At 42.1% G+C, this 5,670-nt stretch overlaps 1 non-coding gene across 1 annotated transcript; it reads right to left on the minus strand.

Moving 5' to 3' along the window:
- Positions 1 to 1,265: 1,265 nt before the first annotated feature.
- On the minus strand, positions 1,266 to 1,384 carry LOC145401134 (5S ribosomal RNA). Its single transcript, XR_013897546.1, has one exon. It is a non-coding gene; the product is annotated as a 5S ribosomal RNA (ribosomal RNA).
- Positions 1,385 to 5,670: the final 4,286 nt, after the last annotated feature.

Consider the following 5,670-nt stretch of genomic DNA (forward strand, 5'->3'; position numbering starts at 1 on the left):
AATCTCAACAGTAGTTCTTGCGAAAAGTTGTTAACAGCCAGACAGACAAACAGACAGACAGAGTCAAAACAATACCCGTCCCCGAGCCCCTACGGGGCGGTGACGGTTTGTGAACTACAATGACCAGGATGGATGTGAACTGACCTGGATGGATAGGAATGAGCATAAAGTTGCCTGAAGGGACGTGATGTTATATTAAGCGACCTAACTGGATATGAAGGTAAAGGTAGTGGTAGATGCCGAGAGGCACTTGGCCGTGGTGCTTATTTCCATAACCTGAACCTGTGTCGGGTTAGTAACCCACCATCTTGGGGTACAAGGTCACTGCCTCAACCAGATTTCTGCAGTTACCTCTCCTTGATATTATCCTGGATACTCATTTTATACATCAGCCCACAAAGGGTGGATGCACACCTGAGCTGAATGACGCCAACTGCCTGTACCAGGATTCGCACCCTGACACTACTGGACCAGCACCCATGCAGTTGGGCCCAAATGGATGAAATGGCCGGATTGAACCTACAGTAGTTGGACATGATGGATTTGATATGTAACTACAATTACTTCTGAACTCCCTAATGAACCTGACGTGAAAGAAAAAAAAAAAACATAAGTGAACTTACTGAAGTGTCCGGGACATAATTTTGCAGTCATGAACCCGAATTGAACCAGACTGGGCAACATAAATCTGTGATCGACCAACTTGCTTGTTTTTACATATTTTGATAATACTGAAAATTTCTTCAAGTCAACGGAAGAAAGGTGATGATCCGAAACTCTTCCGATAGGTCCCTACTTATACTTAAAATGCTGCTGTGTGATCAGAAATTACATTCATTAATATTCTTATTTTATACTAGTACTGTTACTACCACTACTACTACTACTACTACTACTAATTGTTGTTATTATTATTATTATTATTATTATTATTATTATTACTATAATTCTTTACCAAAGGGGCACGGCCTTGTCCATATTTTCAATTGAAATGAGTCTTTCGCAGGTTACTTGTTATATCTTCTGGATTACCACAGCCACTGGGCATTTATACAAACTTACCTCTGGAAGCCATAAATGACGATTTAGAATGCATAAATATTCCACCGACGTCCACCAATAGCTGGCAGTATTTAACATTCCTAACATTCATTCATTCATTGCCAGACGCCATGTATCCCACACGGGGTGGCCAAAGGCTTAGAGTTAATTGTTTTACAGGGAGGGGCACTAATCCTCCACCAACCCCACTTGACACGTAGGGATGCCAACAGCATCTGATGTTCCCAGGCGGTCACCCATCCAAGTACTAACCAGACCCAACGTTGCTTAACTTCGCTGAACAGACGGGAAGCGGTGTACTCAACGTGGTATGGCCGTTGGCTGCGTTTATAAATTTGAAAGCTGGCTGCCAAACGCAAGATAGATTAGGCTGAATTAGGATAAATTTCCCACAGCTCTGACACGGGATACACTGACGCGTCTAGTAGGACTGTATATGTAATATTCTTCTTTATTGTACTATTAAGACTGCGCTTTCCAAACAATAAGTCCGTGGCTGATATCTATCTATCTATCTATCGTATACAACAAGGCAAGTCGGAGAGATCCTCTATCAACACTACCTCGGGCGATCTGGCCACTTCCTTAAATAGCAAAGAATAGGTACATTTTTTTTTTCCAGTCACTTTTTGCAGTCACAGTTCAACGGTTAACACGGTGTTGCATTGGTACCAAAATTACCTACCTTGACATCGTGAGATCGGAATCGTCGCGCCCGTTTGGTAAAGAATAACCATAAAACAAATGCCCACTAAAAAGGTTTAAGGCACTTAGTAACGCAGGAAATATATCTATTCTCACCATCCAGTCGGTAAGCTTAGACCGAAAATGAAGGGACAACACCTGCCTCCTCCATATTTATTGACTAAAAAGAACGAGAGTATATAATATAATATATATATATATATATATATATATATATATATATATATATATATATATATAATATAATATATATATATATGGAAAAGTTTGGAAGGAATGAGTGTTTTTGATCGATGATATGAATTGTTAAGTAGGGAATGTGAAGGTGGATGGAATAGTTGGTGAGTGGGGTGTGCCTGTTGAGCTAGATGAGAATGGCAGTGCGTTAGTGGACATTTGTGCTGGGAGGGGGTTGGTGATACCCAATACCCTCTTCAGGCATAAAATGATCCACAGGTATAAATGGCGAGTGATGAGAAGGGTGGGTGGTGAACTGAATGAAAGGAAGGCAATGATTCATTACGTGTGTGTGGATGAAAGGATGCGAAGATGTGTAATGGATGCAAGAGCTTATAGAGGTTGAGGGAGTGGACTTTCTGACCACTACTTGGTGGTGGCCAGGATCAGGATCCAAATAAGATGCAGAAATAGAAGGAGGGAAGGACGGGAAGAAGGAGTATTTGCAAGGAGAGTGGAAAGGTTACAAGAGGATGAGAAAAAGACAGAGTATATGAAGTGCTTGCTGGAGATATATAAGAAGGCATAGATGAGTGAAACTGTGCCACTAGAGTGGAAAGAGGCAGTGATTGTACCCCTGTAAAAAAATTAAGGTGAGCGAAGTTTGTGCAAGAATCATCATGGCGTAGGCTAAGTCTATTGAGTATGGTAGGGAAGGAATATGGAAGAATTATTACTGTATGGAGGAAGTAAGAGAGAAATTAGAAGTCTTAATGAGTGATAAACAGGGTGGCTTTGGAAGTGGCAGAGGATGTGTAGATTAAATATTTGCATTAAGACAGATAGTGGAGAAGGAGTGTGAGAAGGACTATAAGGTGTTTATGGCATATATGGATCTTGAAAAAGCATACGACAAAGTAGACACAGAAGGAATGTGGAAAGTTTTGCGCAAGTACGGCGTAGATGGTAAGCTGCTAGGTGCCGTCAAGAGCTTTTATGATGGTAGTGAAGCACGTGTATGGGTAATGGGCATCTAAGTGGATGGTTCACCATCGGTGTGGCCGCGCGACAAGGTTGTGCAGTGTCCCCATGATTGTTCAATATATGTATGGGTGGGGTGATGAAAGAAGTAAAAACACGAGTAACTGAAAGAGGGATTATGTTACAATGAATGGTGATGGATGGAATACCTCAAATTTGTTGCATGCTGATGATTCAGTGCTACATACAAATACCAGACAAGAGCTTGGTAGATTAGTGCAGAGTTTTGTTGTCTGTGAGCAATTTGCTTTGAGGGTAATGTGGAAAAGAGTTAGTGATGGTTACTGAGAGAGAAGGTGACCCCCAGTGTGATCTTACAGTGAATGGAGAGAGACTGGCATTGGTGAGAGAGTTTAAATACCTGGGTACAGTGAGAGAAAAGAGAGGAAAATGTGCAAAAGAATTGGAAGGTAGAATGACAAAAGGAAGAAAAGTAGCTGGTGCTATGAAGTCTTTGATGAAAAACGGAGGCTTGAATGTTGTAGCTGCACGAGGCTTACATGTCGAAGTGTTAGTGCCAACTATATTCTGATGTGGGAATATGGTGTGGGATGAATATGAAAAGTCAAGAATAAGAGGAGTTGAGATGGGACTGCTGAGGAATGTATGTGGAGTACAGAGAATGGATATCTGATGGGGCCAGGATTCCGTGGGCTTGAATGATGGGTGAATGGAGGCGTGGCCCATCGAACTGGGCAAACTTGGGCTGACTGGACGTTGCTACTCCTCACCCTGCCCTAAGGTGGGAAAAGAGGTCTGGATGGTGATGATGATGATGATAGTGATGATGATGATGATGATTGTTACTACTACTACTACTACTACTACTATTACTACTACTACAACTGCTACTGCTACTACTACTATTACTTATTTAAATAATGAGACATTTCAAAGGCTAGTTGACCTAGAGCATTCGAACATGGTCAGCTTAGTTTGGCAGCTGTCCACATCTTTTTGCCTAATATGGTCACAGTTCGTCAAACAGATCTGCGGATATTATCTGGAACACAGAAAAGTGACTAAGCCACTCTGTCTCAACAACCTCTTAAGCTAGGAAGCTGAAATATTGCTACAATATAGCCTGAAAACTGACGTAGGCCTGAAGGGAGTATGGTTACAATAGTCTGATTATTCTCTGAGATCTCCTGGGGTAAAAAATTGGGACTGTTCTGGATATTCAGTATCTCAACTAATTTCCCCCCAAAAGATTAAAGCTAGAGAAACCAAACTTGGTGGACTTATGGACTGTGATGACCTAAAGTGACATGTAAAAGGCCAGTGACTTTGACCTCAAGGTCCCTTCACAGCTCGGCTTCTTGTAAGCAATGTCTATAGGATGTTTTTCTTTATCAAAAATGTTGGTGAGTGTGGTGTGTCTGCAGAGATGGATGAGAATGGCAGTGCTTTAGTGGACGTTTGTGCCGGGAGAGGGTTGGTGATAGCTAATACCCTCTTCAGGCACAATGTGATCCACAGGTGTACGTGGCGAGTGATGAGAAGGGTGGGTGGTGAACTGAATGAACGGAAGGCAGTGACTGACTATGTGTCTGTGGATAAAAGGATGAGAAGGTGTGTAATGGATGCAAAAGTATATTGAGGTTGGGGAGTGGACTTTCGGACCACAACTTGGTGGTGGTCAGAATCAAGGTACAAATGAAATGGAGAAATGAGAAAGGGAAGGACAGAAGGAAGTAGTTCATACAAGGAGGGTGGGAAAGTTACAAGAGGATGGAAAGAAGTTAGAATATAAGAGTGAAGTGGAGGAGCGATTGGGTAAATATAGATTGGAGCACATGGGGGACGTGCAAGGTGTGTACAAGATATTCACAAAAGAAACGTGCAGCGTGTGAGGTGATGTGTGGTGTGAAGAGAAGACGAAAGGGGGTGCAAGGGACAGCATGGTGAAATGAAGAGGTGGGAGAAAATGTGACACAAAAGAAGGAAGCATACAGTGAGTGGATAAGAAACGGGTGTGGAAGAAGTTGACAGACGGAAGAGAGAGAGTTTTATGTAGAGAGGAAGAGAGAGGTGAAAAGATTAGCAAGTGAGAATAAGAAGAGAGTAGATGAGGAATTTAGAAAGAACTTGAGTGTAAAGTGGAGGAATGTAAGCAAATGTTCTGGAAAGAGGTAAAGAGAGTTAAACAGGGTGCCAAAGAAGTTAGTTGCGGAGTGAAAGATAAAAATGGCAGATAACTAGTGGCGAAGGGAGAAAAAGTGAGCAGATGGAAAGAACACTTTAAGGAATTTTGAACATAGAGGATGGAAGTAATGCAAGTATAAGTGGCCGGGGAATGGCTGGGAGAAGGAGGGATGTGAGAGGAGAGGAAGAAATCAGTAAGATGGAAGTTGTGGAAGCAATGAAGAAAGCTACAGTGGGGAAAGCCCCAGGAATTGATGGAGTGTATGGTGAAATGCTGAAGCATAGGGGATAGATAGTAGTAGAATGGATGTGGAAGATATGCAGATTGGCCTGGGAGGAAGGTAGAATCCCGGAGGAATGGAACTCAGGTATAATTATTCCCCTGTACAAAGGAAAAGAGGAAAACGAAGTGTGTGGTAATCATAGGGGCATTTGTCTTCTTAGTATAATAGCAAAAGTAAATGGTAGGATACTTATTGACAGGGTTAGGGAAATAACAGAGGAATTAGTTGGAGAAGAACAGGGAGGTTTTAGGAAGGG

Source organism: Coenobita brevimanus, chromosome 54 (genome assembly GCF_032717465.1).
Source record: "Coenobita brevimanus isolate Jiangsu-jjx chromosome 54, ASM3271746v2, whole genome shotgun sequence".
Classification (NCBI taxonomy): domain Eukaryota; kingdom Metazoa; phylum Arthropoda; class Malacostraca; order Decapoda; family Coenobitidae; genus Coenobita; species Coenobita brevimanus.